The sequence below is a fragment of the Puma concolor genome, chromosome E4 (assembly GCF_028749965.1).
Source record: "Puma concolor isolate L17-30 chromosome E4, mPumCon1.1.hap2, whole genome shotgun sequence".
Classification (NCBI taxonomy): Eukaryota; Metazoa; Chordata; class Mammalia; order Carnivora; family Felidae; genus Puma; species Puma concolor.
In genome coordinates, this window is record NC_141683.1 from 17330699 (window position 1) to 17345034 (window position 14336).

A 14336-nucleotide genomic window follows, 5' to 3' on the forward strand; every position below is an offset into this window, starting at 1 on the left:
ACGCATCAAAGGCGGTCATCAGAGGAAAGTATACAGCAATTCAGGCTTTCCTAAAGAAGGAAGAAAGATCTCAGATACACAACCTAACCTTATGCCTTAAAGAGCTGGAAAAAGAACAGCAAAGAAAATCCTTGGCTTAAGCTTAAGACTCCCATAAACTTGGCCATACATAGACAGTATGTCTTCTACTTCCCTTTTTCAATCCATGTTTTTGCTAAACTAAGTGAGATGTGTTCTTTTCCCTGATTTATATTTGCTCAGGGCTCAAAACATTGGTCCATCCACCAATTTTCCTTTCCTGGTAAATGGCAATTCAGTTCTATAGTTTCTCAGGATAAAAACTTGGGAGGCATCTTGACTTCTTTTTTATAACCCAGATATTATCTGTCAAAAAGTCCCATCAGATCTACCTACAAAATATCATTCAACGTCAACTGTTTTTTGTTGTTGTTGTTGTTGTTTGTTTGTTTGTTTTGTATCATTGCTGGTACCACTCTGGTCCAATCCACTGTCCTGTCTCCCAGATTATTGTAATTTTTTCTAAATAGGTCTTCTTCTTTTGACCCTTGATCTCCTACTCAGAGAGCAGTCAGTGTGATCTGTTTAAAATATAAGTTGGATCATGTTATACTCTGCCAAAATCTCTCTGCTGTTTTACCATATCGATGACAGTAAAAGCCAAATCTTTACAGTGGTTTACAGGCCTTTGCACATGCTCTCCCCTCTGCCTGAACAATCTCCTCCCAGATATCAAGCCATCTTTCATGATCTGTTTTAGAATTCCACTCAAGTATCCTCTAATCAGAGAGGTCTTCCTTGACCATCCTCTACAGTCACAGACTCCCCCTACAGTCACCTTAAACTCTTTAATCCCTCTTCCCTCAGCTCTTACATCTATCTGACAAATGGTATTAATAATAATAGCAGGCATTTCTATGACATTATGTTCCATACACTATTCCAGGAACTCATTTAATCCCCATTAACAACACTGGGTGGTAGTTTTATTTTCCCTATTTTAGACTGGAAAACTTGAAGCATAGCGATGTTAAGAATTGGCCAGAGACCACAGAGCTATAAAGCAGCAGAGCTGAGATTCAAACCCTTGCAGGATGCCTCCAGTGTCTGTGCTCTTTTTCAATATGTGACAGTGCCTCATAGTATAGATAAGCTTATAGATAATTCCGTTGATTTGTTTTTTGTTTGTGTTCTCCTATGAGAAGGAAAAGCATGAAGGCAAAGATTTATTGTTTTATCAGCTACCATATCCAAGTTCTTAGACCACTCCTGGATCACAAGAGATTCTCAATAAATATTTACTGGTGAATGATTCTATGTTATCATCCACACTACTCTTCTATCTAAATGGATGGTATCTAATACTGGTTAATTCTAGATTGAATTTTAGTTATATCCTCTACTATATGGTCAGTTCTTTGAAACTTAAGACATTCTTGATGTTTTATGTGGGTTATCACAAATCTTTGCACATGATATATGATAAATTAGTCTTGTTCTGGACATGAAAGAATACATATATCTGGTGAAGAATATATTACCCAGGATAAGGACATCTCAAAGAATAGTTACTAGAAAAGGAAATGTGTTTGTAAGGACATATCCTCACTAAGAATTGGTTCTATGCTCTCTACCTCCCAAACTAAAGGGGATATTAAACATAAAATAATCAAGGTCTTGATTCTGGGCATACAGTTTTATTACATTTTATTCAAGTAGAACATTAAAAGAAGCTTTTCTGGTCACATTTGATCGAAAAGGTTCTTTTGTTATTATTTTGTTTTCACTGTATAAAAATATGTTTTAAATTACCAAAGGAAATCTGAAGGGCTTCATTATTTTTCAAGAATGCTTATATTTAATTTAAGTTGTATACTCTTGCACAGTCAACATTTTTATGCATGGCACGTTTTGAATATACTAATGAAAAATTATTGAAATATGTAATTTAGTAACTGTAATTGTGAAGAATAATAACCTAGGAATCTAACCAGATTAAAAATCAATTTAGTAAGACTTTGTTACATTCCCTTCATTTCCTAATGGTTTTTAGGTGTGCACTTTAGTTAATGGATAGGTATGCTAAGTAATAATTTCTCATGCAACAGTTATTTTGTTGACAATATGAAAATGTTTTCATAACGCCTGTGGAAAAAGTCCGTGATAAAGCCATACTAACTTTTATGAGTTACACAGACAGAATGAACTTCTGTGACAGATAACTTTATAATTGCTTGCTTTTTAAATTACTTTTACAAATCATTCAGCAAACCCTTGTAACAGAGCAATCAGGATATAATATTTCATGGACACTGATATTAGTAAAAATGAACTAACATGTTTAGTTCTAAAAATTATCTAAAGTTAAATACGTTTCCTTTGTTGAGAAAATAAGCTTTCAAAACTTTAGAATGCACTTTTTGTTAAATTTAAAATCTGGAGGGTATTACCATTTTTTGCTCTCTCTATGAGCCGTGCATACTTAGCTCATATAGTGCTGAATTTACACGCATTGTCCTGTTTACTCCTCACAACCAATACATGAGACTGAGATACTTATCATTTTGCAAATTAGGAAGGCATGAGTCAGAGACATTAAAAATTTTACATAAGACAATATATGGGGTATCTGGGATTCAAACTGTTTCCTCAGACTTCAATATCTAGTATACCAAATAGTAACAACTAATACAGCTGCATTTTTAAACGTTCATAAATAAATATTTTAATGCATATTATAAGGGGATTAAAAATTGTTCAGCTCACAATCTGTGGGGGCCGTTAGTGCCGCCCCCCCCCCCCCCCCCCCCGCCCAGAAGAGTAAGTGCACACACGTCATAGCTATTGCACCATTTGTGCTGAGGCCAGCTTCCCAGGGACTGCTCCCAAGCCAATCGCTGGCCACAGCAGCTTCTTCTTGAGAGACACAAGATTCCTCTGAGGTTGACATTGGCCGTAGACTGCATAGTGATCTTCCTCTTCTCCGTCACTCAGGGTTGAACTTGCCCTCCCTGACTTCTTCAGATCCCTCCGTATTTCCCCTCACCTTTGTTTTACCTAATAAAATCCTTACACAATTCTGTCTTGGCACATGCTTCTGAGGGTACTCAGACTGGCACACAAAATATTCATCTAATAAACGGAATAATTCCTGGTCTCTTGTCTGTTCTCCCTTGGACCCTTCCTCCAAACTTAAGTATTAGCTTGAAAGAGAATGTACTTCAGTTTCCTTCAGTCAAAAGTTATGTTATTTTCCTCTGTGTGCACCATTCTAGTGGCACTTTTGTTTCAGAAAAATGTAGGTATATGGCTTGTCATTTTTATTAATTTATAAAAATACATCTGGTTAAATATTGTATAATTCATTATGCCCAGTATGATGCCTTATATAATTAGCATTCAGGAATTCGTCGTATTTATTCATGGGTTGGTAAACCATAGCCCATGGCCAAATTCATCAGGCTGCCTGATTTTACAAATAAAGTCATACTGGAACATAGCCACACCAATTTGTTTAAGGACTGTCTGTGGCTGCTTTCTCATTACAACAGCAGCATTGTTGTCTGTCACCACAACCCCAGATTAGCCAATACTGAACCATTTCTTCTAGAAGATATACAGGGTTAGTTTCCTGCGAGCCTCTGGTCACACATTTTCATCAACTGATTAATATATACCTTTGTTTTACGTGTGTTTCTGTTAAAGATACTATATTTAATACATATTGTTGATTCATTAAAATTGAGCTCATGCCTAACAGCACTACAACTCATGTTTTAAAGAAGCTTATCTAACACATTTATTTTCTCCCTAACACATCACAATCCTCTTCCGCTTCAGAACACCAGACAGCAATTCAGCACTATGCTTAGGAGCCAATTTAAACAACAAACTCACTAACAAAAGTCACAAAGATGCAAAAACCATAGCACTAAAAATACCACATAAAGGACGCTTATTGACATGACAATTGAGACCAGAAGGCAGAGAATTGCCTGTTCAACTTCAGTCAAGAATGTGTGTGTTGGGTGACAAAGCCATTGCCACTCTCTACGTTGTCTGCAAAGTGGGCAAATATTTTCTGAGGGTTACAAGTAAATTTTAGTAAGTGGGCAAATTCGTGAATACAGAACTGGCAAATAAGGAAGCTTGACTGCAGTTGCATCTGAGAACTTATGCCCCACAGAGCCTAAAATACGACCGTCTGACCTTTTACAGAAAAAGAGTTTGCCAACCTCTTAACTAACTGAAAAAAAGAAAAAGAGGATTAGAAAATTGGTGGAGGGAGTTTGAAGTTGCTTAAGAAAACTATGTTAGATGAATTTAAAAATCACTATGATCTTTAACAATAATATGTTAAAGTTATTCTACTTGTATACATATAATTCATACATAGAAGTATGGTACATATATATAAAGAAGTATGGTCATTAATCACCAATTGAAATAATTGAAGAATGTCTTCTCTATTTACAATAGTATAATTTTATGTTCCACTTAGGCAAGCTATCTGTGTATACTGATTGACCCAAAAGTACAAGCAAGTATAGTAACAAAGGTGCTTAACTCACTTAATTCAGGAAATTACAAGAAATGTGTCGCATTTGATACTCTACGTAAGTGATATAACTTATAAATTCTATTCTGATTTTAGAGGATGGAAGCTTTCTTTCCTACATGGTAGATAATATGTATTTTTACTTACCAAAGTATGCATTTAGGTTAAAATTATTTGATTCATATAGTCCTAATGATTTAAGTAGAAATATTTGATGATTGCCACTAATAACTGTTTTTAATAGTTACTATTTTGTTTGTTAAGTAATTAGATGTACCAACTAAATCAAATTAAATAATATTACAAAGATTTGGTCATATTTAATCCTTGCTCAAGGTAATCTTTCATTTCTCCCATGTAATTGAAATTCTGATGCATTTATGAAAATTTGGAGACTTTTTAAATGATTAGGAGAAATTTGCGTTCCATTAGAAATTGGGTTAGGTAGAGTGCACATTCTTAGCCTTTAAAAAATGTTCTTCAGGATGCTAACATTATTAATGTTATAATTAGCATTAATAATTAACATTAATGTTCTTAAGAACATTAACATTATTCATCTTCATAATTAACATTATTATTATCTTAACATTATTAAGGTCTTATTTTGAAAGTGCTTTTAATTGATTTTTCATGGTCTCTTTCTTGGCATCCTGTCAACATTCAAATGCGTTATAATTCAGTGAATTTTTTTTTCAAATAGACTAAGTCAAACTAAAACAAGAATCTCAAATCTCTTGTTTCGTGATAATCCAAGATAAGTATAAATTGAAACGTGGTAGAAAAAGCGAATATATTGATTAGGAAAATATAAAGCATCATTCATTATTTTATGGTCTTCCATGCCCTGATAAAATGGGAGCCAAAGAGTTTCCAGCTTTACCTCCAGGTTTTGATGGCTGCTCCTCTTTAGAACAGCAGCCACTTCTGAAAGCGTGCCTGAATATATTTTAGGTGTTTAGCAATGCTTGTTGCTCAGCTTTTCCATCATCTAAACATCGTTTATCTGAATGTTTCAGCTGTTTTCCAAGACCTTCAAAAAGACAGGTTGCATCACTCTGCAATTACAAGCAGCTATTCAGATGTGCTCTCCACCATTCATTCACTATTGTTTATCACAGTTTTGTGATTTGGAGGCTGCAAGGGCAATCAGATCCCCTCCTTCTAGGCTAGGTAAAGAATTCACTACGTCTCTTATCCTATCATTTTTTATGTAAAACAACTTACTTTTGTTGTTTAAACTATAGCAATTATTCCTGCACCTTCTTTCATATAACAGAGCTGCCTTACCTGCCATCTGTGTATATGCATAATTACATCTAGAAGGTAATTAAAAGCATTTGGCCCAGTATAAATTTTGACTTATCGTTTCTGGTTCTGTTGTGGGTATAAAATTCACTTGAGCATTTCTTCAGAATTGCTCTGAATGAGTTTTCAAATATTTTATTCACCTATATCCGAAATTGAGGAAACACTATTTAACTCAGAGAATAATTGCAAAAATTTTTAGGGATTCAAGATTTTTGTTTCTGTTCAACTAATGAAAAAGATGAGAAAAAAACATTGAGTTCAGAGCTGCATTCAGAGAGTCCATACGAGAAAAAAAAATAAAGGAAAACATTTTAATCATCATTCTAAAGCTTTAAACTAGTTGGTAAAATAATTAGTACAGCCAAAATTCACGTTTTGTCTCCTATTACAATTCCATAATGGTAATTATCATGAAGACATCTTTAAATTGATGTGTATTGTCTACTCAACTGTGAATGTTTCAGGTTGAGTACATCTTTTCAGGAAACTTACAGCTTTTGTATACTAGGTGCTTCCACCAATCCTTCTAAATTAGAAATCTAGAAACATGGATTTTTCTCTTATCATGTATACTGTATATGTAGTACTGAGAAATACACCACTATGTAGTACTGGGAAATCATACTGATTCCTTATTTCCACGTTTTATTTGTTTGTTTGTTTGTTTGTTTGTTTTTCAATTCACAGAATTCATGATTCCATGGCTTTCTATACAATACACACAACCTATAGAAACACTTGTTTTTTTCTGGTAGTATATCTCAAATTTCCCATTACAGCAATCTTATTCCATTTAACTTTCTATTTTATTGATAATAAATCATTGGGGATATATGATATTGGGTTTTGGGGGTTCTTCATCTATAAACCTGTTTCTTATATATCTGATAGACACACTTTATTCATTTATTCCACACTTATTGAGGATGATACAAGGATCTCAGAATATGGTAATGAATGAACCTAAAGTGATTCCTGAGTAGAATTTGTATTGTGGGATAAATAGGCAAATAAACAGTTGATGCCAATTAAACGAGGCTGCACTACGAGGCTTGTCAGAGTTCAGAGCCTGGCAAAAATGGTGACTCCGAATCAGATTAAATAGCTTTCACTTTGTTTTACTGCCTAGCATGAAAACAAAATTGCAAAGAACTTGTGATATAAGAAGGCAATTAAAAGTAAGCAAACAGCTCCCAGTATTTCTCTAGACTTTAGTTAATCCACTCAATCAAGGTTGAATGAGCAAAGAAACCCATGGACTTGTACCTTTTATATCATTAGACTATAGGAAGTGACACATAAATAATCAAGGATGTATGAATACCATGTAACTAAATTCCTTGTGGTACTACAGACAGGCATATGTGTCCATGTACTATTTTTTTTGCAAAAGCTAAGACGTACAGCAGACCTGGACATGACTCACCATAATTCACCTTTTCGTTTCTGTCCCCATTACTTATCCAAGTAAATATTCAACAATTATGGGCCATGTGACCAGATGTGAACTTTTTAACCTTGTACACAGTCACCGTGATAAACAGGTGATACAAATCACTATGTAAACATCTGTCTTGAATTTTCTACAAATTATACAAACCTTCAGGTGACTCTTTCAAGTCTTTCAGATGTCTGATTCTCCTTACTATATGGTGCTGTCACTTGTTTTCAGTCTTCATTCAGTGGGGGACTTCTCATGCACCCCAGTGTGGTGATAAATTGTGGACAGCAACAAAAAGTTCCAGCCCTGTCTTAGTCCATTTAGGCCGCTATAACAAACCACCCTTGGCTGGTTGGCTTAAACAACAAACATTTATTTCTCACAGTTCTGGAGGCTGGAAAGTCCAACATCAAAGTGCTAGCAGATTTAGTGTCTCATGAGGGCCCGCTTGCCGGATCATAAATGGCTATCTTTCTTTTCTTCACGTCCTCACATGGCAGAAAGGATCTTTCTGGGGTGTCTTTTATAAGGGCACTCATCTCACTCATGACAGCTACATGCTTAGACTTCGTCACCTCCCAAAGGCTCCTCCTCCAAATATTACCAATTGGGATTTCAGCATATGGATTTGGGGGTGGGGGGACCGTCAGTCTATTACCAGCCCAGAATGGCCAGTCCATCCCTTCTAGCCTCAGTAGCTGCTATATGGCAATATGGAGATGTGGTTAGTTAAGAATTAAATTTTTCCTGCAGCGAATTCATACAGAGGAAGTTACTCACATTAACCTCACCTTGTCTATCTCTTTATATTAATCCTGATGTGTTACAATCACTTCCAATAGCCTGTACTGTAAACAATGGATTTCTCCATCTTTCTCTTTAAGCCCATAGATCAGAGAAAAGGGCTGACTATGCTACTCTATTCTCTCCCATGTAGAGACTGCATTCTGCATTCCCCTGGTGATACATGGATTCCATCATATTTTCTGAAAATCCATATTAATCACTCTTTCCAACAACACACACACACACACACACACACACACACACACACACACGCTCATGAGGCAAGGCTGGAAGGGAGAGGAATTTTTTATAAGCATTCAGGAAGGTGAATTCTAGTTGTAAAGAAAGGTTTTCTGTTTCTCCACAGTCCTTTATTTGCCTAAATTGGGCATTAAATTTAATTCCTGCATATCCTATAGTGAAGCCACCATAAAAAAGAAGAGTTATTATTATAAAAGTGTAATTACAGCTGAAATGCATTCCCATGTTCACTTGTTCGTTTTTAGTGGCCGTCATTTCTAGTATTTTTACTAGTAGTCATGAATGCTTTAAGAGTTAATTTTTCTTTACTGAGTCTTGTGCCTGCATTATGTTTACTTCCCAGAGCCACCACTTTAAGATCCTGATTTTAGAGACTAGGAGGAAGATGGCGGCGTAGGAGGACGCTGGGCTCACCGCGCGTCCTGCTGATCACTTAGATTCCACCTACACCTGCCTAAATAACCCAGAAAACCACCAGAGGATTAGCAGAACGGAGTCGCCGGAGCCAAGCGCAGACGAGAGGCCCACGGAAGAGGGTAGGAAGGGCTGCGAGGCGGTGCGCGCTCCACGGACTGGCGGGAGGGAGCCGGGGCGGAGGGGCGGCTCGCCGGCCAAGCAGAGCCCCCGAGTCTGGCTTGCAAAAAGCGGAGGGGCCTGACGGACTGTGTTCCGACAGCAAGCGCGACTTAGCGTCTGGGAAGTCGTAAGTTAACAGCTCTGCTCGAAAGCGGGAAGGCTGGAGGACAAAGGGAAGGAGAGCTGCTGAGCCCCCGGACGACAGAGCTCAGTTTGGTGGGGAACAAAGGCGCTCGCCAGCGCCATCTTCCCCGCCCATTCCCCAGCCAAAATCCCAAAGAGAACCAGTTCCTGCCAGGGAACTTGCTCGCTCCGCGCAAACACCCAACTCTGCGCTTCTGCGGAGCCAAACCTCCGGCAGCGGATCTGACTCCCTCCTGCTGCCACAGGGCCCCTCCTGAAGTGGATCACCTAAGGAGAAGCAAGCTAAGCCTGCCCCTCCTGCCCCTGTGCACCTTGCCTACCCACCCCAGCTAAGACGCCAGATCCCCAGCATCACAAGCCTGGCAGTGTGCAAGTAGCCCAGACAGACCACCCCACCCCACAGTGAATCCCGCCCCTAGGAGAGGGGAAGAGAAGGCACACACCAGTCTGACTGTGGCCCCAGCGGTGGGCTGGGAGCAGACATCAGGTCTGACTGCGGCTCCGCCCACCAACTCCAGTTATACACCACAGCACAGGGGAAGTGCCCTGCAGGTCCTCACCACGCCAGGGACTATCCAAAATGACCAAGCGGAAGAATTCCCCTCAGAAGAATCTCCAGGAAATAACAACAGCTAATGAACTGATCAAAAAGGATTTAAATAATATAACAGAAAGTGAATTTAGAATAATAGTCATAAAATTAATCGCTGGGCTTGAAAACAGTATAGCTGACAGCAGAGAATCTCTTGCTACAGAGATCAAGGGACTAAGGAACAGTCACGAGGAGCTGAAAAACGCTTTAAACGAAATGCATAACAAAATGGAAACCACCACGGCTCGGATTGAAGAGGCAGAGGAGAGAATAGGTGAACTAGAAGATAAAGTTATGGAAAAAGAGGAAGCTGAGAAAAAGAGAGATAAAAAAATCCAGGAATATGAGGGGAAAATTAGAGAACTAAGTGATACACTAAAAAGAAATAATATACGCATCATTGGTATCCCAGAGGAGGAAGAGAGAGGGAAAGGTCCTGAAGGGGTACTTGAAGAAATAATAGCTGAGAACTTCCCTGAACTGGGGAAGGAAAAAGGCATTGAAATCCAAGAGGCACAGAGAACTCCCTTCAGACGTAACTTGAATCGATCTTCTGCACGACATATCATAGTGAAACTGGCAAAATACAAGGATAAAGAGAAAATTCTGAAAGCAGCAAGGGGTAAACGTGCCCTCACATATAAAGGGAGACCTATAAGACTCGTGACTGATCTCTCTTTTGAAACTTGGCAGGCCAGAAAGAATTGGCACGAGATTTTCAGTGTGCTAGACAGAAAAAATATGCAGCCGAGAATCCTTTATCCAGCAAGTCTGTCATTTAGAATAGAAGGAGAGATAAAGGTCTTCCCAAACAAACAAAAACTGAAGGAATTTGTCACCACTAAACCAGCCCTACAAGAGATCCTAAGGGGGACCCTGTGAGACAAAGTACCAGAGACATCACTACAAGCATAAAACATACAGACATCACAATGACTCTAAACCCATATCTTTCTATAATAACACTGAATGTAAATGGACTAAATGCGCCAACCAAAAGACATAGGGTATCAGAATGGATAAAAAAACAAGACCCATCTATTTGCTGTCTACAAGAGACTCATTTTAGACCTGAGGACACCTTTAGATTGAGAGTGAGGGGATGGAGAACTATTTATCATGCTACTGGAAGCCAAAAGAAAGCTGGAGTAGCCATCCTTATATCAGACAAACTAGACTTTAAATTAAAGGCTGTAACAAGAGATGAAGAAGGACATTATATAATAGTGACAGGGTCTATCCATCAGGAAGAGCTAACAATTATAAATGTCTATGCGCCGAATACCGGAGCGCCCAAATATATAAAACAATTACTCATAAACACAAGCAACCTTATTGATAAGAATGTGGTAATTGCAGGGGACTTTAACACCCCACTTACAGAAATGGATAGATCATCTAGACACACGATCAATAAAGAAACAAGGGCCCTGAATGAGACATTGGATCAGATGGACTTGACAGATATATTTAGAACTCTGCATCCCAAAGCAACAGAATATACTTTCTTCTCGAGTGCACATGGAACATTCTCCAAGATAGATCATATACTGGGTCACAAAACAGCCCTTCATAAGTTTACAAGAATTGAAATCATACCATGCATACTTTCAGACCACAACGCTATGAAGCTTGAAATCAACCACAGAAAAAAGTCTGGAAAACCTCCAAAAGCATGGAGGTTAAAGAACACCCTACTCACGAATGAGTGGGTCAACCAGGCAATTAGAGAAGAAATTAAAAAATATATGGAAACAAACGAAAATGAAAATACAACAATCCAAACGCTTTGGGACGCAGCGAAGGCAGTCCTGAGAGGAAAATACATTGCAATCCAGGCCTATCTCAAGAAACAAGAAAAATCCCAAATACAAAATCTAACAGCACACCTAAAGGAAATAGAAGCAGAACAGCAAAGGCAGCCTAAACCCAGCAGAAGAAGAGAAATCATAAAGATCAGAGCAGAAATAAACAATATAGAATCTAAAAAAACTGTAGAGCAGATCAATGAAACCAAGAGTTGGTTTTTTGAAAAAATAAACAAAATTGACAAACCTCTAGCCAGGCTTCTCAAAAAGAAAAGGGAGATGACCCAAATAGATAAAATCATGAATGAAAATGGAATTATTACAACCAATCCCTCAGAGATACAAACAATTATCAGGGAATACTATGAAAAATTATATGCCAACAAATTGGACAACCTAGAAGAAATGGACAAATTCCTGAACACCCACACTCTTCCAAAACTCAATCAGGAGGAAATAGAAAGCTTGAACAGACCCATCACCAGCGAAGAAATTGAATCGGTTATCAAAAATCTCCCAACAAATAAGAGTCCAGGACCAGATGGCTTCCCAGGGGAGTTCTACCAGACGTTTAAAGCAGAGATAATACCTATCCTTCTCAAGCTATTCCAAGAAATAGAAAGGGAAGGAAAACTTCCAGACTCATTCTATGAAGCCAGTATTACTTTGATTCCTAAACCAGACAGAGACCCAGTAAAAAAAGAGAACTACAGGCCAATATCCCTGATGAATATGGATGCAAAAATTCTCAATAAGATACTAGCAAATCGAATTCAACGGCATATAAAAAGAATTATTCACCATGATCAAGTGGGATTCATTCCTGGGATGCAGGGCTGGTTCAACATTCGCAAATCAATCAACGTGATACATCACATTAACAAAAAAAAAGAGAAGAACCATATGATCCTGTCAATCGATGCAGAAAAGGCCTTTGACAAAATCCAGCACCCTTTCTTAATAAAAACTCTTGAGAAAGTCGGGATAGAAGGAACATCCTTAAAGATCATAAAAGCCATTTATGAAAAGCCCACAGCTAACATCATCCTCAACGGGGAAAAACTGAGAGCTTTTTCCCTGAGATCAGGAACACGACAGGGATGCCCACTCTCACCGCTGTTGTTTAACATAGTGCTGGAAGTTCTAGCATCAGCAATCAGACAACAAAAGGAAATCAAAGGCGTCAAAATTGGCAAAGATGAAGTCAAGCTTTCGCTCTTTGCAGATGACATGATATTATACATGGAAAATCCGATAGACTCCACCAAAAGTCTGCTAGAACTGATACATGAATTCAGCAAAGTTGCAGGATACAAAATCAATGTACAGAAATCAGTTGCATTCTTATACACTAACAATGAAGCAACAGAAAGACAAATCAAGAAACTGATCCCATTCACAATTGCACCAAGAAGCATAAAATACCTAGGAATCAATCTAACCAAAGATGTAAAGGATCTGTATGCTGAAAACTATAGAAAGCTTATGAAGGTAATTGAAGAAGATTTAAAGAAATGGAAAGACATTCCCTGCTCATGGATTGGAAGAATAAATATTGTTAAAATGTCAATACTACCCAAAGCTATCTACACATTCAATGCAATCCCAATCAAAATTGCACCAGCATTCTTCTCGAAACTAGAACAAGCAATCCTAAAATTCATATGGAACCACAAAAGGCCCCGAATAGCCAAAGTAATTTTGAAGAAGAAGACCAAAGCAGGAGGCATCACAATCCCAGACTTTAGCCTCTACTACAAAGCTGTCATCATCAAGACAGCATGGTATTGGCACCAAAACAGACACATAGACCAATGGAATAGAATAGAAACCCCGGAACTAGACCCACAAACGTACGGCCAACTCATCTTTGACAAAGCAGGAAAGAACATCCAATGGAAAAAAGACAGTCTCTTCAACAAATGGTGCTGGGAGAACTGGACAGCAACATGCAGAAGGTTGAAACTAGACCACTTTCTCACACCATTCACAAAAATAAACTCAAAATGGATAAAGGACCTGAATGTGAGACAGGAAACCATCAAAACCTTAGAGGAGAAAGCAGGAAAAGACCTCTCTGACCTCAGCCGTAGCAATCTCTTACTCGACACATCCCCAAAGGCAAGGGAATTAAAAGCAAAAGTGAATTACTGGGACCTTATGAAGATCAAAAGCTTCTGCACAGCAAAGGAAACAACCAACAAAACTAAAAGGCAACCAACGGAATGGGAAAAGATATTTGCAAATGACATATCGGACAAAGGGCTAGTATCCAAAATCTATAAAGAGCTCACCAAACTCCACACCCGAAAAGCAAATAACCCAGTGAAGAAATGGGCAGAAAACATGAATAGACACTTCTCTAAAGAAGACATCCGGATGGCCAACAGGCACATGAAAAGATGTTCAGCGTCGCTCCTTATCAGGGAAATACAAATCAAAACCACACTCAGGTATCACCTCACGCCAGTCAGAGTGGCCAAAATGAACAAATCAGGAGACTATAGATGCTGGCGAGGATGTGGAGAAACGGGAACCCTCTTGCACTGTTGGTGGGAATGCAAATTGGTGCAGCCGCTCTGGAAAGCAGTGTGGAGGTTCCTCAGAAAATTAAAAATAGACCTACCCTATGACCCAGCAATAGCACTGCTAGGAATTTATCCAAGGGACACAGGAGTACTGATGCATAGGGGCACTTGTACCCCAATGTTCATAGCAGCACTCTCAACAATAGCCAAATTATGGAAAGAGCCTAAATGTCCATCAACTGATGAATGGATAAAGAAATTGTGGTTTATATACACAATGGAGTACTACGTGGCAATGAGAAAAAATGAAATA